Genomic DNA, 23,034 nt, shown 5'->3' with positions numbered 1-23,034 from the left:
GCATTGGCGGGCAGGTTCTTCACCACTCGTGCCACTGACATAGAGTGAAAGCCCCTAAATAGTCTTACACTTCCAAATAGTTCAGTTAAAAAAAATGAGAAAACATTTCTTATCACATGTTCATATGAATCAACGGAGACTCATTTCCGCTTGGGATCTAAGGTTGGTAATAATACATGTATACAATTGTTGGGGGGTGGGGATGGCTGGAAGCAGGACCTTGGTTCTCGTCTTCTTTAAAGAAATAATTCAATAGAGAGCGATATTGTGAAACAGATAAAGTGTTTATCAAAATCAAAGTATGGGTGGAGGAAACGGCAAACCACTCTGGTATTCTTTTTTTTTTTTATAATTATTAATTTTTTTTTTATTGAAGTATAATTGTTTTACAGAAGTTTGTTGTTTTCTGTCAAACCTCAATGTGAATCAGCCATAGGTGTACATATATTCCCCCTCCCTTTTGAAACTCCCTCTCATCTCCCTCCCCATCCCACCCCCTCTAGGTTGATACAGAGCCTCTAGGTTGATACAGGTTGTTTGAGTTTCCTGAGCCATACAGCAAATTCCCATTGGCTACCTATATTACATATGGTAATGTAAGTTTCCATGTTACTCTTTCCATGCATCTCAGCCTCTCCTCCCCTCTCCCCATGTCCATAAGTCTATTCTCTATGTCTATTTCTTCATTGCTGCCCTGTAAATAAATTCTTCAGTACCATTTTTTCTAGATTCTGTATGTGTGTATTAGAATATGATATTTATTTATCTTTCTCTTTCTGACTCACTTCACTTTGTATAATAGGTTCTAAGTCATCTGCCTCATCAGAACTGATTCAAATGCATTCCTTTTTATGGCTCAGTACTCTTCCGTTGTGTACAGGTACCACAACTTCTTTATCCACTCATCTGCTGATGGACATCTAGGCTGCTTTCATGTTCTGGCTTTTGTGAATAGTGCTGCAGTGAACCATGGGATCCATGTGTCTTTTTCAATTTTGGTTTCCTCAGGGTATGTGCCTAGGAATAGGATTCCTGGGTCATATGGTTGTTTTATTCCTAGATTTTTAAGGAATCTCCATACCATCTCCTATAGTGACTATATCAATTTACATTCCCACCAACAGTGCAAGAGCGTTCCCTTTCCTCCACACCCTCTATAGCTCTTATTGTTTGTAGACTTTTTGATGATAGCCATTCTGACCCATGTGAGGTGATATCTCATTGTGGTTTTGATTTGCATTTCTCTAATAATGAGTGATGCTGAGCATCTTTTCATGTGCTTTTGTACATCAAAGGAAACTATAAGCAAGGTGAAAAGACAACCTTCAGAATGGGAGAAAATAATAGCAAATGAAATAACTGACAAAGGATTAATTTCAAAAATATACAAGCACTCCAATATTCTTGCCTGGGAAATCCCATGGACAGAGGAGCCTGGTGGTCGATAGTTCATGGGGTCACAAACAGCTGGACACAGTTGAGTGATCAAGTACATAGCACGCATTGAAGAGCACACGGGTGAATTCTCAGAATGAATTGCTCCCAATAAGAATGGCTTAGTTCGCTTATATGGGGGCAGCCTTCTGTGTTTGTCTCTAGCCAGTAATCTTGCTTGGGCCCATATTTGGCCTGACTCAGGGTCCTTCCTGGTGGCACACGCATCTCTCAACCAAGATGGATTCCAGCGTGAAGGTTTCTGGGGGGCTTGGCAAGACATATGAAAAAAAAATTGTCACTTTGTCTTTCACCCAATCAGGGCAGATGCTCCTGCTGCTATTTTGTCTCAAAGTGTCCACAGGAGACTGGATGCAGCAGCTCAGCCTGGTGACCAACTATCTCCTACATCAGTCTCATGTATCTTTAGAGTTTTCTCTTTTAAACATGTGCTAACATGTCAGCTGTTGTTCATCTCAAGATGGGCAGGTGTTGAGAGGACCCAGAAATGAATGATGTTCATCTTCTTTTGGGCATCATTGACTTGGAAGTGACAATCACTGAGCTGAGTCCCGAGGAGAAAAGACCCATGGGGGCTGTCTTTACAGGTGTGTCAAGTGGACATTTGCACAGATGCCATGCTTAGAAGGGCCTCAAACTTTGTTTAATGCTCTTCAGTCTCCAACTTGAAAATCCTAAGAAAAAAGTTCTGAAAGGGGCTTTGCATTTTCTCTAAGTTTATTTGGGTTTATTTATTTGGTCGTGTTGGGTCTTAGTTGCATCTTGCAGGGACTTCGTTGCATTTTGTTGTGGTGCTCGTGCTCAGTGGTTGTGGCATGTGGGCTTAGTTGTCCCATGGGATGTGGGATTTTAGTTACCCGAGCAGGGACCGAACCCACGTCCCTGGCATTGGAATGCAGATTCTTAATAACTGGACCAGCAGGGGAGTCCCTGTATTTTCATTGTGCAATGGACCCTCATGTTGAGCAGCTGGTCCTAGGCCTAATCTAAGTTCCTATAGCTGAAAAATGAAAAGGCTAGTGTACAAATGAGGTAAGTGGGGCTCAGGGAAGTTAAATATCACAGTCAATGGTGGTGCCTGATTTCTGATTTTCTTTTTCTGATTCCTGGGTGCATATGCACAATTAATGCGCTAACACAGTCATCAGAACCGGTGTTCAACGTCACCATTCAGGCTCCACTCTGATCCAGAAGTTCCTCTTTCCCCTATTCTATGTCCTCACACTATTGGAAGCTAGTTTAGTTGTTAAAGCAACTCACACTAAATTGACCGCCGGTAAATGCATTATCCTCTTCCTGCTCACAGTGAATTTTATTTTCCTCTCCTAACCCAATGTAAACATTTTCATGGAGGATGTTTCAGGCACTGTGGCAGGAAGGAAAGAAGGAAGGAAGATTCAGAACCCTCCAGACCCTTCAGATCCCAGCACAGAGCTGAGATTGCATGACCTGAGCCTCAGTGCTGGATTCATAGTCCCTGATGGGTTGCAGAAACAATTTGTTCAGCAGCTTTCAATATATACATGAGCACAGGTCTTTACTGTAAAGAGCAGAATATGAACATCACCTACCCTCCAAAACACAATACCATGCTTGTAAATCAGAAATAAAGCAACTTCCTTTGAACTGCAGTGTGTCGCATTGTTTTAGGACAAGAAAATAGCCAATGAGCCAGTAGCTCTGGACTCTTCCTGCCTGCAGGCTTCAGTTGTCTTATCTGCTTCCTCCCTGCCTGGGTCACCAGCTTCAGTCTGCACTTGTATTTAAATGTGATGTGACTGGTTTCAGATTGAGCGGCTGCCTCTCATCCCTCATAAGGAGGTTCTGGGTACTAAAAGACTTTCTTTCCACTGAGCAGGATTATCACTTCAGTCTTATTTTAGAAGTTCAAGAAACGAGAGCATGGGGGCCCAGGGAGAAAACACTTCCCCCCACTGGAGACTGGTTCCCTGATAGTCTTACCTAAAGTCCTAGACCAGGGGCTTGTTGAGAACAATTTATTGGTTACTTTTAATTCTTTCTTGACTCTGGGCTCCAGAGAGTCTTTCCTGGAAGGATTCATTTGCTTTGATTTATTTTTCTAAAGCATTTTTTAAAAAGATATTTTCCTGGAAACATTTAGCCTTACTTTCCTGATAAATATAGTTTTGGTTCAGTGAAAGTGAAAAGCGAAGTGAAGTAGCTCAGTTGTGTCTGACTCTTTGCGACCCCGTGGACTGTAGCCTACCAGGCTCCTTCCTCCATGGGATTCTCCAGGCAAGAATACTGAAGTGGGCTGCCATTTCCTTCTCCAGAGGATCTTCCTGACCCAGGGATCAAACCAGGGTCTCCCTCATTGCAGGCAGATGCTTTAACCTCTGAGCCACCATGGGTTCAGTAGTAGCCAGATTTAGGAGACATAAGTTCATTCCCTGGGTCAAGAAGATCTCCTGGAGAAGGAAATGGCAACCCACTCCAGTATTCTTGTCTGAGAAATCCTATGGACAGAGGAACCTGGTGGGCTATAGTCCGTGGGGTCGCAAAGAGTCAGACGCGACTTAGTGACTGAACAACAAGTAGCCAGGTTTGCCTGGTATATGTTTTATCTGTCTCCTGAGAATTGAGGGTGAGTGACTTCTCACAATGGTCCCAAGACAGAAGGCTCATTTTAGACCTGGAGGTCTAAGCCTCAGAATCAAAATGCTGGCAGGTCCCCAAGAGCAGAGTCACTGTCCACCCTTTCAGTGTGACAGTGAACAGGGAAGTTCTCCAAGAAATTCTCGTTGAGGCTGTGTGGAAGAGACTGACTTGAAAAGAAATGGAGAATAAAAGGGAGCTGTTACAAAAAGGATAAATGACTCATTCTAGCATCAGAGACTCTCAGTGGATAAGCTGTAGAGGAATTAGGCAGTCTGGGTCTTCTTAACTGGTAGGATTCCAGAGGTCAAACGAACCCTGGATGTTTGGGACGTGTAGAGCAGAGAGCCAGTGAAGAGTGAACAGAGTCTAAGAGGGTGGGATAAAGGCTCTGACAGGTTGAAATAGAAGGCATTGGATGAGCTGGTCTGGAGGTAGGTTTGGTAGACAAGATCTATCCCAGACATGGATTTGGGTGCTTTCTGAGACTACGCTCCGTTGGTTAGTGATTTTCTGGCATAATTACACTTAGCCTAGTTAAATCCTTCTACACGTTGTGTGTTAGCAGATATTCCAAGAGTTGAGAAATCATATTTTCTTTAGTTTGTGTATGGTAAGTCCCCTACATATGAATGAGTTCCATTCTAAGAGCGTGTTCGTAAGTCCAACAAAGTTAGCCTAGGTACCCAACTAACACAGTCATCTGTATAGTACCGTGAAAATGAAAGTGTTGGTCGCTCAGTTGCTCTTTGTTTTTTTTTTTTATTTTTTTATTTTTTATTTTTTAAATTTTATTTTATTTTTAAACTTTACATAATTGTATTAGTTTTGCCAAATATCAAAATGAATCCGCCACAGGTATACATGTGTTCCCCATCCTGAAGCCTCCTCCCTCCTCCCTCCCCATACCATCCCTCTGGGTCGTCCCAGTGCACCAGCCCCAAGCATCCAGTATCATGCGTCGAACCTGGACTGGCAACTCGTTTCATACATGATATTTTACATGTTTCAATGCCATTCTCCCAAATCTTCCCACCCTCTCCCTCTCCCACAGAGTCCATAAGACTGTTCTATACATCAGTGTCTCTTTTGCTGTCTCGTACACAGGGTTATTGTTACCATCTTTCTAAATTCCATATATATGCGTTAGTATACTGTATTGGTGTTTTTATTTCTGGCTTACTTCAGTTGCTCTTTGTGACCCCCATGGACTATAGCCACCAGGCTCCTCTGTCCATGGGATTCCCCAGGCAAGAATACTGGAATGGGTTGCCATTTCCTACTTCAGGGGATCTTCCTGACCCAAGGATTGAATCCAGATCTCCTGCATCTCCTGCATTGGCAGGCAAATTCTTTACCATCTGAACCACCAGGAAAGTCCAAAAATACTGGAGTGAATAGCCATTCTCTTCTCCAGGGATCTTCTCAAACTCAGATCTCCTGCATTGCAGGCAGATTCTTTACAGTCTGAGCCACCAGCCCAGATAGTACTGCACTATAATACATTAAAAATACTGTACAAATAATACATAAAATACAAACATAAAAAACAAACATAAAAAATTAACATTTTTAATCTTACAGTACAGAAGCTTGAAAAGTACAGGGGTACCAGCTACATAAGCATTACTTTTTGCTTCCAGACATCCTGGGCTTGAGATAAAGATGCTGTACGACTCTCCTCCAGGAGCCTCCCCGGTGGCACTAGTGGGGAAGAACCTGCCTGCCAATGAGGAGACGAAAGAGACATGGGTTCTAGACTTGGGTTGCCAGATCCCTGGAGGAGAGCATGACAACCGCCTCCAGGATTCTTGCCTGGAGAATCGCATGGGCAGAGGAGCCTGGCATGCGGAGGTCCACAGGGTCGCAAAGAGTCAGACACGACTGCAGGGACTTGGCACAGCACTGCGGTACTGCTCTCTATACAATACGGCATAGTAAAGTTCACAAAACACAGCACTTGTAGAGGAGGCACGCAGGTGACAACATATGCCAGACACCTGGACTAACTTATGTGATTGGACATGTGAACCCATGCTCGCATCTTTTCAAAGTTTGCCACTTGAGTTCATATGTAGGGGACTTGACTGTTCTCTTCAGGAGCAGTGTGTGTTTGTGTTTGTCCATATGTATGCTTTTTGGATTGGAACTGAGAGAAGATACTGCATTTAAGAAAACTAGAGAACAATTCAGAAGGTTAAAAAAAAAAGTCTCGGGGGAGGGGAGTATTGTTTCCTCAAACCCCATTGAAAGTGGATGAAAAACCAGGAAGGGCAGTTGGTCTGCCTTTTCGAGGGCTCAGCCACTCCTCTGCCTGGCTTCCTACTCTTGCGGAAGGGCTGTCATTATCTCCCTTTTGCAGATGGCCAAGTTAAGCCTCACTAAGGGTATACAGCCCGCCTGAAGCCCCATGTTAAGAGGTTTCTCAGAGAGGAGACCCCAGGTCTCTACCCCACAGTTCCAGAATATCCCACTCTTTAGGGTCTGCCCTCACTGAGAAATTTCCCAGAAATGCACACAATCCAAACACACTGCTTATTGAAGACCATCGTCATTCTGTTAGCTTTTCTATTTTCTCCACATTTCCCCCATCCCCTCACATTATTTTTTTTTCTTTTTCTTTTTTTTTTAAATTTTATTTTATTTTTAAACTTTACAATATTGTATTAGTTTTGCCAAACATCGAATGAATCCGCCACAGGTATACTTGTGCTCCCCATCCTGAACCCTCCTCCCTCCTCCCTCCTCCCTCCCCGTACCCTCCCTCTGGGTCATCCCAGTGCACCAGCCCCAAGCATCCAGTATCGTGCATCGAACCTGGACTGGCGACTCGTTTCATACATGATATTATACATGTGTGGACCATTTTAAAAAATCTTTACTGAATCTGTTACGACATTGCTTCTGATTTATGTTTTGCTTTTTTGGCTGTGAGGTGTGTGGGATCTTGGTTCCCTCATCAGGGACTGAACCTGCTCCCCCTCTGCAGTGGTAACTCGGAGTCTTAACCACTGGACTGCCAGGGAAGTCCCTCACGTTTTCAATGACCATTTCAGTCCAGGGAAAGTTGAGTTCCTTTTTAGTTTGGGGTCACATCTCTGTGATGGAAGCTTCATGTTTTTCTCAGGAACTTTCTTGCTGATTCTTTTCCCCTTTGGACATCTCTCCATCCATGTGCCTGAGCCACATTGGCTTGACTATCCTTGAGAAGAACCTTAGGGGGGAACAAGTCTGTGAGAATTTTCCAAGGCAGAATGACATTCTCTTGTTAGAAGCTGTCCTTCTCCAAGTGAACAGTGACTGCCTGACTCACAGACTGGTGAGAAGATGAGAAACAGAGGTGAATGGAAGGGGGCAGATCTGCTATTTCTGCCCTTGGAGACACCTCTACCTGGCATTTATTATAACCTGAAAGAGCAGAGTCTACCCTTCTGTGTCTGGAGGTGAGGTAATCTCACAGGTCTGCCATAGCCTCTGATGACTCACACACTGTTCTTTCCAGGGGGCCTGAGGTAGGGAACAAGAGACTGTGTTTGCTGCTGTTAAAGAATACCTTTCTCTTGTTCTTTCTCTTAAAAATATTCGTACAAGAGCAATGTTCTATTCAGCCTGCTATTATGCTAAAAGCTTTTTCTTGGAAGACAATAGCTGTTCTCAGGAAAAAAAAGATTTACACGGGGTCCCCAGGGTGTAATGAGCTACCACACAGCACCTGCCTCGGGTTGGGAGTTGTCACTTGTAAGTGGTTTTAAATTAGAACGGAGTGGAAAAATACACAGTTACAGAATTCCCCTTTTGGCTTCTTTGCAAATCATTTTCCACCCTCTCTGGCCTTTGTCTCTTCCTGAGATACCTGATCAGGTATGAAGAACAGAACTTTCCAATGAGAGTGTGAAGTGACAGTAACGGTCCAAGGAAAACAGAAACCTGGAGTGGGAACCTCTCCCTCTTGGAAATTTCTGTTTTGGTTTGGTCCCCCACCCCTCCTGGAGGCACGTGGGGCTGAGTACTGCTAAGGGATCACTGAATTTTAGAACTTCAGCATCTGTAGACCGTGGAGTCCAGATTCCTCCATTGCTAGTGAGGGATTGGAGGTCAGATGCACGAACTGACCTGTGTTCGTCTCCCAGCTGGTTGATGGCAGATGGGGTTTGAAACTTCGGACCTCTTGTCTCCTGATTAAATTAAGTGCTTTTCTCTCTCTCCTTTTTTTTTTTTTTTTTTTTTTTTTGGGTAATGCATTGCTGTTGACAAGTATTAGGACTAAAAAATGAGCTACAAGAGTACGAAAAACTTCTCTGTATGGAAGTTTTTAATAAAAACAAGTTAGAAATACTGAATTGTAACCTTTTCTTGTCTTATAGTATACATCTTTTCAGGCAACCAGGGCTAGGAACCATGGTAGATATTAGGAAGATAGAGATGAATAGCACATGATTCTAGTCTTTGAGACACTCTTGATAAGCATTGTGTTTTGTATATGTGTGTGACTTACGCAAACAAGTCATTATGATACAGAAGTTATACAAGAACAAAGTTCAGTGGAAGCACTGTAGAGAGAGCCTTTTTCTTCTTGGTGGAATCAAAGGGGGACTGGTACCCAGGAGGGACAGCTTTGTAAATCCCATGTGCGTGACGATCCTTTATTGACACACCATTGCTTTTAAAGAAATCTCAGTGGACAATCCCAAAACTATTTAAAGAACTGTTTAAATTTTTCTTGAGAAGACATGAAAAGGGGAATATATAAAATGCATGCAAACCATTGTAAATTCATCTTTTTTCATCTTCCTTGATGTTACCAATCTACACATACAAATAGAGGTTCACAATAATCCCACCGTTTTTCAATACAAACCTTTAAAACTATGACATTTAGATCAGTTAAGTATCTCCTTTCTACTTCCCATTTTGGCCCAGTCACTCTAAGAAAAGGAAGATGAAGAATTCTTTCTACTTCCAAGGCTGGTTGGAGGCAGTGGGAAAAACTACAAAATCTTACAGTTGAATAGTTTTGCTTATTATACCCAATCATGTAGTTTACTCTTACAGAGTTTTTACATAATATATCATTTTGTCATTATAGTTCCTATTTTCTATAATGATAAAACTGAGATTCAGTATCAGTGCCATTGGATCTGTGTCTTGAACTCAGACTATGGCATGCAGTGACATGGAGGTGTGTCTTCCCAAGCAGGAAAATAGCTTTTGTAGAGACACGGAGTTCTGGAAATAATCACTGTGAACATCTCAGGGTGCCAGAACTACAGGATGGTGGATTGAGTATGGGATCAGAAAATAAGGTGAGAAAGATAAATTGGGCTGAGTTTAAAAATATACCTTATTTTTCATATTAGTTTCTCCTGAAGGCAATGATGAACTAATAGGACGCTGTTAAAAGCAGAGAAATGACAAGATCAGATTTGTTTTGGAGGAAGATCTTGTGGCAGTAATGTAGGGGATGGAGGAGGAAATGGCAATGTACTCCAGTATTCTTGCCTGGAAAATTCCATGGACAGAGGACCCTGGAGGGCTGCAGTCCCTGGGTCGCAAAGAGTCAGACCCAGCTGAGCACACACAATGCAGGGGAAGTCTGGAGTGCGAACGTGGTGACATGACACCCAGCACGGAGAAGTTCATAAGCATTTGGACCCAGATGCAGACTCACTGGGGTCCTGGTCTTGACTCTGCCATTTATTAGCTTCACGAGCTTGGAAAATATGTTTCAACACTTCATGTCGAGGTTTCTCCATTTATAAATTGCAGGTGACAACAGTACCTTCTTCACAGGGCAATCTGAAGCTTGTAAAAGGACTTAGAGCATGGTACACAGTATTTAAGAAAAAAGAACAACTGTTAGTCTTCTACCTGGTTGATGAGATTCCCAGGGAAGATGCTGCTGCTGCTGCTAAGTCACTTCAGTCGTGTCCGACTCTGTGCGACCCCATAGACAGCAGTCCACCAGACTTCCCCGTCTCTGGGATTCTCCAGGCAAGAACACTGGAGTGGGTTGCCATTTCCTTCTCCAATGCATGAAAGCGAAAAGTGAAAGTGAAGTTGTTCAGTTGTGCCTGACTCTTATTACCCCATGGACTGCAGCCTACCAAGCTCCTCTGTCCATGGGATTTTCCAGGCAGGAGTACTGGAGTGGGGTGCCATTGCCTCCCAGGGAAGATAAGTCTATGGAAATGGGAGGGGAGGGTCTGAATTTAGGAGATATGTTCAAGTTAGGAGTGAGAGGTCTTGGTGATTAACAGAAAATAGGGATAAAGAAGAAGGAGTTGAACTATTTCTCCTTTGGGTGATGGGTGCACAGTTTAATACCAATAGAAGAATATTTGAGAGAGTAAGACTGTTGAGAATGGATATTGAGTTCAGTTTTGGAAATATTCATTTCCAGAGGCCTGCAAATTATATAACTCAGGTTAAACATGATTATAAAGCCAATATACTATAAGATATAATCTATTTAAGAGGGAAATAAAACAAAGTTTGCGTTACCTGAATAATTTTCTAAATTAGCAAGGATACTATAAGTTGACTCTATGTGGTTACTGAAGCAGAAGCATGTAATATATTTCATCAGAAAGTGAAAGTGAAGTTGAAAGTGAAGTTGCTCAGTCGTGTCCGACTCTTTGCAACCCCATGGACACCAGGCTCCTCCATCTGTGGGATTTTCTAGGCAAGAATACTGGAGTCAGTTGCCATTTCCTTCTCTAGGGATTCTTCCCGACCCAGGGATTGAACCCAGGTCTCTTGCATTGTAGACAGACGCTTTACCATCTAAGCCACCAGGGAAGTCTATATTTCATCAGAATCCATGCCAAAACTGTTATATCCTGTAAATATGTTCATAGGATTTAACAATTTATATCTTTTCAAGGTAATTAACTGTTTACAGAATGTTTATATATGATTAACTGTTCCTCACAATAGCTCTGTGAGGTAAAGAAAAAAAAATTACATTTGTGGTTTCCATTTTTAGCTGATAAAATTGAGGCCCTAAAAAGTCATGTGGTTAGTAAGAGCTGGAGCTCAAATTTACCCCCAAATGCTCTAGCTCCATAACCCTAATTCCATATTCTAGGACCTTTCAGCTCTTCAGTCATGAGAGAAAATCCTTTACCATTGAGGTGCAATTCTCTGCATGTAAAAATACTTGTTTATACAGCAGGTAATACATTCTAGGCTTCTCCAACGTGCCTAGTACCTGTGTAGTGCCATTAACATTAATAACCCTTGTAATTAAAAAAAAAATCTGTACTACAAGTCCTTTAATTAATAATTTATTTATTTTGTATTTTTCTGTAAACTTTTTTTAAAACTTATTCTTAATTGAAGGATCATTGCTTTATAATATTGTTGGCTGTGAACAACTCAGGGGTTGGCTTCTGCCATATGCCAGTAGGCATCAGCCATAGATATACCTATGTCCCCTCCCTCCTGAACCTCCCTCCCATCTCCCACCCCATCTCAACCCCCTAGGTTGTCCCAGAGACCTGGTTTGACTTCCCTGAGTTATACAACAAATTCCCATTGGCTGTCTATTTGACATATGGGTAGTGTATATATTTCCATGCTACTCTCTCCATTCAAAAATAAGGAACGCTTTACGAATTTGCATGTCATCCTTGCACAGGGGCCATGCTAATCTTCTCTGTACTGTTTCAATTTTAGTGTATGTGCTGCTGAAGTGAGCACAACAATTTATTTTTATTTTTTGCCATTGATACCATGAAATTCCATGTTAGAATAGAATAGCCCTTGTAATTTTAGTAAAATCTAAATCTTTCTGCCTCCGCAAAACCCTTGTCACCTGTATCTTACCCCTTAAACACTCCATACCCTTCAACCACACTCACCTTCTTTCTATTCCTTGAACACAGCAACTAAATTATCTTCCCCAGGCCTCTGGATTTGCTGTTCCCTCTGAGTGGAAAACTTTACCTCTGTAGCTTGGCAAGATTGATCTCCTCTGTGTCTTATATTATCCTTGCTCAGGTTGAGGAAACCTTCCCGGGTCACCATATGTAATGTTCTTTCGCTCAGAATCTCATTATTACATGACCTTGTTCTATCTTCCTCACAGCCCCTATGACTGAACTCCATACGGACACAGATTACGTGCTGTATTTTTTCACTGTTGTATCTCTAGGGTCTAACAGTTCCTGCAGAAAGCTGGTGCACACTCAATATTTTTTGAACAAATACATGAAATTTTTGCATCTATTTTTCCTTCCACCCACAATGCAGGGCCACCTCTTGAAAAGTTAACTTTTTCCTTGGGTATTTCATGGGTTACTCTCAGGTAGCCTCAACTGTACTCATAAAGTAGCTGTTGGATATAGTCGCCCTTATGGGCCACTCCATTCTTCCCTGATGCTTGGGCTTGTTTTGTTAGTTGTCAGCTGTCCTCAAAGCTACTGAAAGGATTCTTGCTACTGCCATTGCTGGGTTTTCAGAGAGGTGCTTAATTCCGTGTAAAGTTGGGGGGAATTGGCACTCTCTAAAACTCCCCAAAACAATGCTGCTTGGCACCAAAGTGCCTTAAGTTTCCTCTGAAAGAAGCTCCTTCTTCATACACTGGACAGGGACAAGCTGGCAACCCATGTCTCCATTATTCAGATGTTTTTCTTTCTCAGAGTCTCTCACCTAAGACCTGAAAACTCATACTCCTTGCTTGTCTTCCAGCCTCAAATCCTAAGGCTTCCCTGCCTACCAGCACATGTTCTCAAGGGTGGGTCATGACCAACCTTCCAGTTCCCCAAATAATCAAACTCAGTTTACCAGGCTGCACTAACCAGACACTCTGATTCATATATTTCATGGATGTCTCATAACATAACTGGCTTCCCAGGTGGTGCTAGTGGGTAAAGAATCCACTGCCAATGCAGGAGATGCAAGAAACCTGGGTTCGATCCCCAGGTCAGGAAGATCCCCTGGAGTAGGAAATGGCAACCCACTTTAATATTCTTATCTGGAAAATTCTATGGACAGACGAGCCTGACGGGTTACAGTCCATGCGGTTGAAAGGAGTTGGATGACCGAGCACACATGTGCAACATGAACATAAATTTGTTATTAAAATCCCTTATTTTAATAGAAAAGGACAATGTAGTTTATTATTTATGGATATTTATATATATATAGAAAAAGTATAAAACCATGCTGAAAAAAAAATAATACCAGATTCAAAATAGTGATTCCATCTGAAGATGGTGGAGCATAAAGAGGAAAAAAATGAATATTTATTGGGGAGTTTGAATTTCTTAAAGGAAAAGAATTTTAAGGAAGATATGACAGAAAGTGTGAGCTTTTAAATCTGGATGGGCAGGCACATGAGTGTCTGTCCTATTGATTTTTGTATTTCCTGCTATATTTGTATTTCATATTTAAAATTTAAATTAAAATTTAAAATGTTAACATGTCATCCTTAATCAAAAATTGATAAACTAGTATAAAATATTAAATTAACCACATATTTTTCATCTTATTCTTCCCTAAGCAATTGCTTTTAACAGGTTCATGTTTTTATTCAGTGCACACACACACACATACATACATATACACTCACACATAAACACATGAACTCATGCATACTGATTCCTGAAATTTAGACTTAATGAACTTAAATTAGCCTTCCTGACAATTCTGTCCTGTGAAAGTCCAAATCTCTTTCCCATGAATTCCAAGATTGACAACCTCACTAAATTCTGTATTACCAATTATATTCCCACAAAAATGTAGGAGAATATTTTCCTCTAGGGCCCAACCAACAATGGATTTACCAGTCTTCTACATTTTCCTGTTAGTTAAAAAAATTAATCCCCTTCTCTCAAAATACCATTTCAGTGTTATTTCCATTTGAATCTCTTTGTGCATTAGTCAAGTGATACATATTTTTAAATGTTATTTATGTATCTTCCTTTTAAGTTACTCAATTTTAAGAGTCATCTGTCTATTGTTTTATTAGATGCTTTGTCTTTTCCTAAATGATGTAATAGGAGCTCTTTGTATATTAGAAATATTCTTCTTTGTTAAACATTGATTTATTTAGCAAATATTTATTAAGTATTGATCATTGTTTTAAGATAGGGCAACAAATGGTTGATGTTTTCTCCTAGTCTGTCACTTCTTTTTAAATTTGTTAACATTTTTGCTTAGTTTTCATAGAGTCCAGTATAATAATTTTTTCCTTTATACTTATGAAAGTAATGTGTTAGGGAAAAAATATGATTTTTAAAGATGATAGAAGTAAGGCCCAGTGAGTTAAAAGTGACTGGTGCATGGTTGCATAGCTATTAAGTATGAAGCCAGAAATTGAAAACTGGGTCTTTTATAATAACAAAAATTGCTTTATTTTAAATGCAACACTTATAAAAGAATTCATGTAACATAAAGGTCTAGGATGGAGAAGGCAATGGCACCCCACTCCAGTACTCTTGCCTGGAGAGTCCCATGGAGAGAGGAGCCTGGTGGGCTGCAGTCCATGGGGTTGCTGAGGGTCGGACACGACTGAGCGACTTCCCTTTCAGTTTTCACTTTCACGCATTGGAGAAGGAAATGGCAGCCCACTCCAGTGTTCTTGCCTGGAGAATCCCAGGGACGGGGGAGCCTGGTGGGCTGCCGTCTATGGGGTCGCACAGAGTCGGACACGACTGAAGCGACAGCAGCAGCAGCAGCAGAGGTCTAGGTTAAGAACAAAAAAATGGACACCCAGGGATATACTTCCCATTTTAAGAAATGGAGCAGTACTCCATATTTTAACCCCTGTAATCCTTGTGCCTATGTGTGTGCTCAGCCATGTCTGACTCTTTGCGACCCATGGACTACAGCCCACCAGGCTCCTCTGTCCATGTGATTTTCTAGGCCGGAAACACTGGAGTGAGGTGCCATTCCCTTCTCCAGGGGATCTTCTTGACCCAGGGACTGAATTTGCTTCTCCTTCATTGGCAGGTGAATTCTTTACTACTGTGACACCAGGGAAGCCCCTTGTTCCTATGACCCCACAGTTTCTTCATTTGAGTAACTATCATCCTGGATTTGTGTGTTAAGTGGTCTCTTGCTCTTCTTTACTCATGAAAATCACATTTATATATCTCTAAACAACCTACTGTCAAGCTTGCTATTTGGGGCTTTAGGTAAATGGAAACATACTGTGTATGTAAATCTTGTGCTATAATGGGCTTATTTTGTTAATAACATTTGAGACTGAACCATAGAACATGTTGGAATTGCATCTGAGCCATTCATTTTCACTACTGTATAATACTCCCAGGTATCAATTTAGGTCTATTCATCCATTTTACTGTTGATGGCTAATTGAAATATTTACAATTTTGTTTTGTTTGCTATTACATACAGATGGACTGGAAAGTTGCTCAGTCATGTCTGACTCTTTGCAACCCCATAGACTGTAGCCTACCAGGCTCCTCCATCCATGGGATTTTCCAGGCAAGAGTACTGGAGTGGGGTGCCATTTCCTTCTCCAGAGGATCTTCCCGACCCAGGGATTGAACCCGGGTCTCCCACATTGTAGGCAGACACTTTACCGTCTGAGCCACCAGGGAAGCCCTTTACATACAGAATATGTATACAAATAAAGAGGCTGTTGATGAGGCTGAAAGAGGAGAGTGAAAAATCTGGTTAAAACTCACTATTAAATAAACCAAGATCATGGCATCCAATCTTATCTCTTCCTGACAAATAGAAGGGGAAATAGTGAAAGCAGTGACACATTTCACTTTCTTGGGCCCCAAAATCACCGTGGACGGTGACAGCAGCCATGGAATTAAAAGACGCTTGCTCCTTGGGAGGTTAGCTATGACAAATTGCCTGTAAATTGCTTCAGGCCTGTCCAACTCTTTGTGCCCCTGTGGATTTAGCCCATCAGGTTCCTCTGTCCATGGGATTCTCCAGGCAAGAATACTGGAATAGGTTGCCACGCCCTCCTCCATGGGATCTTCCTGACCTGGGGATCAAACCCACGTCTCCTGTGGCTCCTGCATTGCAGACAGATTTTTACTGCTGAGCCACTGGGAAATCCATGATAAATCTAGGCAGCATATGAAATTTAAAAAGCAGAGACATCACTTTGCTGACAAATGTCTGAAATGTCAAAGCTATGGTTTTTCCAGTAGTCACATACAGATGTGAGAGTTGGATCGTAAAGAAGGCTGAGAGCCAAAGAATTGATGCTTTCAAATTATGGTGGTGGAGAAGACTCTTGAGAGTCCCTTGGACAGCAAGGAGATCAAACCAGTCAATCCTAAAGGAAATCAACCCTGGATATTCACTGGAAGGACTGATGCTGAAGCTGAAGTTCCAATACTGTGGCCACCTGATGTGAAGAGCCAATTCACTGGAAAAGACCCTGATGCTGGGAAAGGTTGAGGGCAAGAGGAGAAGGGGATGACAGAGAATGAGATGGTTGGATGGCATCTCCAATTCAATGGATATGAATTTGAGCAAACTCTGGGAGATATTGAAGGACAAGGAAGCCTGGCATGCTGCAGTTCATGGGATTGCACAGAGTTGGACACAACTTAGTGACTGAACAACAATAGCAACAATTTAGTGTTTTGTTTCTGGTTGCCCTCAAGATTTTCTCACTAACTTTGGTTTTCAGCAGTTTGACTATCATCTATATAGGTGAGATATATGTAGATATGCTTGTAACATTTATTCTGCTTAGAATTCTGTGAGTTCCTTGCATTAAGGATTGATTCCTTAATTTCTCTTTCTAATTTTTCATTGTTAGTATATAGAAATGCAAGTGATTCCTGTGTATTGATTTTGTATCCTGCAACTTTGCTAAATTTACTGATTAGCTTTAGTAATTTTCTGATACTGTCTTTACGGTTTTCTATGTACAGTATCATGTCATCTGCAAACAGTGAGAGCTTTACTTCTTTTCCTATCTGGATTCCTTTTATTTCTTTTTCTTCTCTGTTAGCTATGACTCCCAGAACTATGTTGAATAATAGTGGTGAAAGTGGACACCCTTGTCTTATTCCTGATCTTTCAGTTTTTCACCATTGAGAATAATGTTTGCTGTAGGCTTATCATATATGGCCTTTACTATGTTGAGGTAGGTTCCTTCTATAACTGTTTTTTGGAGTTTTAATCATAAATAGGTACTGAATTTTGTCAAAGGCTTTTTCTGCATCTGTTGAGATGATCATATGGTTTTTATCTTTCAGTTTGTTAATATGGTGTATCACATTGATTGATTTGCATATATTGAAGAATCCTTGCATCCCTGGAACAAACCCAACTTGATCATGGTGTATAAGCTTTTTGATGTGTTGCTGAATTCTGTTTGCTAAAATTTTGTTGTTCATCAGTGATATTGGCCCGTAGTTTTCTTTTTGTGTGTTGTCTTTGTATGGTTTTGGTATCAGAGTGATGGTGGCCTTGTAGAATGAATTTGGAATTGTTCCTTCCTCTGGAATTTTTTGAAAGAGTTTTAGAAGGATAGGCATTAGCTCTTCTCTAAATGCTTGATAGAATTCTCCTGTGAAGCCATCTGGTCCTGGGCTTTTGATTTTTGGGAGATTTTTGATCACAGTTTCAATTTCAGTGCTTGTAATTGGGTTGTTCATAATTTCTATTTCTTCCTGGTTCAGTCTCGGAAGATTGAGCTTTTCTAAGAATCTGTCTATTTCTTCCAGGTTATATATTTTATTGCCAAATAATTGTTCATAATAGTCTCTTAGAATCCTTTATATTTCTGCATTGTCTGTTGAACCTCTCCTTTTTCATTTCTAATTTTGTTGATTTGATTCTTCTTTTTTTCTTGATGAGTCTGGCTAAGGGTTTGTCAATTTTATTTATCTTCTCAAAGAACCAGCTTTTAGTTTTATTAATCTTTACTTTGATTAGTAAATGAATCTTTGATTTCTTTTTCATTTATTTCTGCTCAGATGTTTATGATTTTTTTCCTTCTACTAATTTTGTTTTTTTTTGTTGTCCTTCTTTTTCCAGTACACCACTGCTTTAGGTGTAAAGTTAGGTTGTCTATTTGATGTTTTTCTTGTTTCTTGAGATAGGATTGTATTGCAATAATCTTCCCTCTTAGAACTGCTTTTGTTGCATCCCATAGGTTTTGAATTGTTGTGTTCTCATTCTCATTTGTTTCTAGAAATTTTTTGATTTCCCTTTTGATTTCTTCAGTAGCCTGTTGGTTATTTAGAAACGTGTTGTTTAATCTCCATATGTTTGTGTTTCTTACAGCTTTTTTCTTCTAATTGGTATCTAGTCCCAGACCGTTCTAGTTGGAGAAGATGCTTGGTATGATTTCACTTTTCTTGAATTGACTGAGGTTTGATTTGTGACCCAAGATGTGGTCTATTCTGGAGAATGTCCCATGTGTGCTTGAAAAGAAGGTGTATTCTTCTGCATTTAGATGGGATATACTGAAGATATCAATGAGATTCATCTCATCTAATGTATCATTTAAGCCTTGTGTTTCCTTATTAATTTTCTGTTTTGATGATCTGTCCATTGGTGTGAATGGCATGTTAAAGTCTCCTACTATTATTGTGTTTCTGTCAATTTCTCCTTTTATGTCTGTTAGTGTTTGTCTTATGTATTGAGGTGCTTCTATGTTGGGTGCATAGATATTTACAATTGTTATGTCTTCCTCTTGGATTGATCCCTTGATCATTATGTAGTGTCCTTCCTTATCTCTTGTAATCTTCTTTATTTTAAGGTCAATTTTGTCTGATATGAGGATTGCTGCTCAAGCTTTCTTTTGCTTCCTATTTGCATGGAATATATTTTTCTATTCTCTCACTTTCAGTCTATATGTGTCTTGAGGTCTGAAGTGGGTTTCTTGTAGACAGCACATATATGGGTCTTGTTGAGCATTTAATCCATTTACATGTAAAGTAGTTATTGATATATATGTTCCTATTACCATTTTCTAATTGTTTGGGGTTGATTTTGTAGATCTTTTTTCTTCTGTTGTATTTCTTGACTATAGAAGTCTGTTTAACATTTGTTGTAAAGCTGGTTTGGTGGTACTGAATTCTCTTAACTTTTGCTTGTCTGAAAAGTTTTTTATTTCTCCATCAATTTTGAATGAGATACTTGCTGGGTACAGTAATCTTGGTTGTAGATTTTTCCCTTTCAGTACTTTATTTATTTATTTTTTTAAAATTTTATTTTATTTTTAAACCTCAAACACTGTATTAGTTTTACCAAACATCAAAATGAATCCGCCACAAATTAAATATATCCTGCCATTCCCTTCCAGCCTGCAGAGTTTCTGCTGAAAGATCAGCTATTAAGCGAATAGGGTTTCCCTTCTATGTTACTTGTTGCTTCTCCCTTGATGCTTTTAATATTCTTTCTTTGTTTATTTTTTTATTTATTTTTTTTCAATATGAGGAATAGTCTGTATTCAAACTCAAATCGTTCTATCACTTTTCCTTTTAAAATTGTTATTATACCAGTCTTTACAGTTTGATTACTGTGTTGGCAGGTTTCTGCTTGGGTTTATCCTATATGGGACTCTTTGTGCCTCTTGGACTTTATTGACTATTTCCTTTTTCATGTTGGGGAAATTTTCAACTATAATCTCTTCAAAAATTTTCTCATTACCCTTTCTTTTTCTCTTCTTCTTCTGGGACCCCTATAATTCAAATGTTGGTGTATCTAATATGGTCCCAAAGGTCTCTGAGGCTGTCCTCAGCTCTTTTCATTCTTTTTACTTTATTTTGCTCTTCAGAAGTAATTTCCACCCTTTTATCTTCCAGCTCACTAATTCGTTCTTCTGCTTCAGATATTCTGCTCTTGATTCCTTTTAGAGTATTTTTAATTTCAGTAATTGTGTTGTTTGTATGCTTATTCTTTACTTCTTCTAGGTCTTTGTTAAGTGACTCTTTCATTTTCTCCATTTTGTTTTCAAGGTTTTCGATCGTCTTTACTATCATTATTCTGAATTCTTTGCCAGGTAATTTTCCTATTTCCTCTTCATTTATTTGGACTTCTGTGTTTCTAGTTTGTTCCTTTATTTGTGCAGTATTTCTCTGCCTTTTCATTTTTTTTTAAAGTTATTGTGTTTGAAGTCTCTTTTTTTCCAGGCTTCAAGGAAAGTTGAAATCTTTCCTTGAAGAAGGTTGAATTCTTTCTTCCTTTTTGTTTCAGCCCTCCTAAGGTTGGTCCAGTGGTTTGTGTGAGCTTTGCATAGGGTGAGATTTGTGCTGAGTTTTTGTTTGTTTCTTTGTTTCCTTTGTTTTTTCTTACTCAGCACAAGGCTGAGTGAGGTGGTAATCCTATCTGCTGATGATTGGGCTTGTGTTTTTGTTTTGTTTGTTGTTTAGGTGAGATGTCCTGCACAGGGTGCTACTGGTGGTTGGGTGATGCTGGGTCTTGTATTCAAGTGGGTTCCTTTGTGTGAGTTCTCACTATTTGATACTCCTTAGGGTTGGTTCTCTGGTAATCTAGGGTCTCGGGGTCAGTGCTCCCATTGTAAAGGCTCAGGGTTTGATCTCTGGTCAGGAACAAATATTTCACAAGTGGTTTGTTATGGCATTAAGTGAGAGTAAAACAAATATCCAAAAACAAGAAACCAAAGATGAACCCCAGAAAAATGGCAGTTACAAATCAGACAAATAATAATTAAAATAATGGAATATACACATATACAAAGTATACCCATGAGCAAACTGAAAACATTCCAACAAAAATAAAGTACAGTAGATTGATTTGGCAAACAAAGGAGATCAAAAATTATGTTTACCGGTTAAGAATAAAACTAACTTAAGCACAAACTGGAAAACAAAACTAAAGGAAGGTGTCAACTGGGGAATAAAGCAATAAAAACAAAACTAACAAATACATTGAGAGGAAAGGAAAGAAAGAAAGAATAGATATGCAAAGTTAAATAGAGGTAGATGAAAAAGATTTATATATATTAAAGATTAACTGCAAGGGGAAAAGAACAGTAGGAAAGGCAAATGAAGGTATAAATGTAGAAAAAATATAATAGGTTTTAAAAATTAAAATTATAAATAAAAGGAAAGAGGAAAAAAATGGAAGAAAGAAAAAAGGGGAATAAAGGATAACTCCACAGAACTGTAAAAGCCCAATATAGAGGCAGAGGTTTATTGCAACAATAGAAAGTGTGACTGAATATATACATATACACTCATAAGCAAAATCAAAGCAATCCAACAAAATTTAAGTACAATCGATTGACCTGGCAAACAAAGGAAATAAAATTATATCTCCAGAATAAAACTAATTAAAGCACAAACTGGAAAACAAAACTAAAGTAAGGTGCCAATTGGGGAATAAAGCAGTGAAAATAAAACTAACAAATTTGCTGAGAGGAAAGGAGAGAAAGAAAAGAAATATAGATTGCAAAGTTAAATAGAGGTAGCTAAAGAAGATTTATATACATTAAAGATTAACTGCAAGGGGAAAAGAACAGTAGGAAAAGCAAACAAAGGAATAAATGTAGAAAAAATAATGATAATAGGTTTAAAAAATTAAAAATTAAAATTAAAAAAAAGAGAAAAGGTAAAAAGAGGAAAACTCTGCAGAACAGCAAAAGCCCAATGTAGAGGCAGAGGTTTATGACAACAATAAAAAATGTGACTGAGGAAAAAGAAAAAAAAAGTTCGAAAGCTTAATTGGATTTCTTAGTGTCAATAAAATTGACAACTACAACAGAGGAGGGGAAAAGGAAAACAAAAAAAAAATCCAAAGGAATCTAAAGAACAAGTCAAAAAATAAGAATAATAAATGTTTTTCTTGAGTTTCTGCTGTCAGAGTCCTTTCCATTGCTGGGAGTCACAGTCCACCTCACCTCCCTAGGATGCCCTCCAACACTGTGCTGATCTCTGGGCCTGCTGTGGGGGCAGCTCAGATTCTAATCTGGTCCTACTCCTGTGCGTTCTTGCCTCCAATGTCCACAGCAATCAGAGCTAGTGTGTTTACTTTTGTGGGAGCTCTCAGTGATCTTTTTTTTTTTTTACTTGAGTGCCTTCTGGTTTTTATTTGTTTCCAGTTGAATTTGGAAATTTAAAGTGAATTAGGAAGGCTGATGTGTTAAAATCCAGGAGAATGAAGTTTTTTACATCCAGATTATTTTAATGCTTATGTAAAACACTATATTCTTCCTATTTTCCCTCCTATTTCTTTTTTTTTTAATTTTATTTTATTTTTAAACTTTACATAACTGTATTAGTTTTGCCAAATATCAAAATGAATCCACCACAGGTATACATGTGTTCCCCATCCTGAACCCTCCTCCCTCCTCCCTCCCCATTCCATCCCTCTGGGTTGTCCCAGTGCACCAGCCCCAAGCATCCAGTATCGTGCATCGAACCTGGACTGGCAACTCATTTCATACATGATATTTTACATGTTTCAATGCCATTCTCCCAAATCTTCCCACCCTCTCCCTCTCTCAGTGATCTTTTATATATTCCATAGACACAGCATCTGCCTAATTGATCGTGTGGATTTAATCTGCATCTTGTGCAGCTGGTGGGAAGGGTTTGGGTCTTCTTCCTTAGCCACACTGCCCCTGGGGTTCAACTGTGGTTTAATTTCCACCTCTACGTGTGGGTCGTCCACTGGGGTTTGCTCCTGAGGCTGCCCTGGAGGGCTTGGGGTTGCCCCTGTGAGGGCCAGGTGTGGAGGTGGTGCAGCTGCTTGGGTCACAGGGGTTCTGGCAGCACCAGGTACTCTGGGGGGTTGGCGGCTGGGGTAGCAGGAAATACAGTGCTCTAGAAGGGTATGGCAACCAATACTAGCCAATACGCTCCAGTATTCTTGCCTGGAGACCCCCCTGACAGAGAAGCCTGGCAGGCCACAGTCTACAGGGTCGCAAAGAATCGGACAGGACTGAAGTGACCCTGCACGCATAAACACAAGACTAGTTTTTTGCCTGTGGCAGCTCTGCCCCAGTGAGAGTTGAGCGTGAAGGTGGCACAGCTGCTTGGCTTG

The 23,034-nt window shown here is 40.0% G+C and overlaps 1 protein-coding gene and 1 non-coding gene across 3 annotated transcripts in view; one reads left to right on the top strand and one right to left on the bottom strand.

Moving 5' to 3' along the window:
* AGBL1 (AGBL carboxypeptidase 1) overlaps positions 1 to 23,034 on the top strand; it is a 935,290-nt gene that overhangs the window by 222,761 nt on the left and 689,495 nt on the right. The window lies entirely within an intron of this gene.
* On the bottom strand, positions 11,666 to 11,772 carry LOC112581056. The gene has a single exon (XR_003105496.2). It is a non-coding gene; the product is annotated as a U6 spliceosomal RNA (small nuclear RNA).

This window comes from Bubalus bubalis, chromosome 20 (genome assembly GCF_019923935.1).
Source record: "Bubalus bubalis isolate 160015118507 breed Murrah chromosome 20, NDDB_SH_1, whole genome shotgun sequence".
NCBI lineage: Eukaryota > Metazoa > Chordata > Mammalia > Artiodactyla > Bovidae > Bubalus > Bubalus bubalis.
This window is presented reverse-complemented; position numbering and strand designations above follow the sequence as displayed.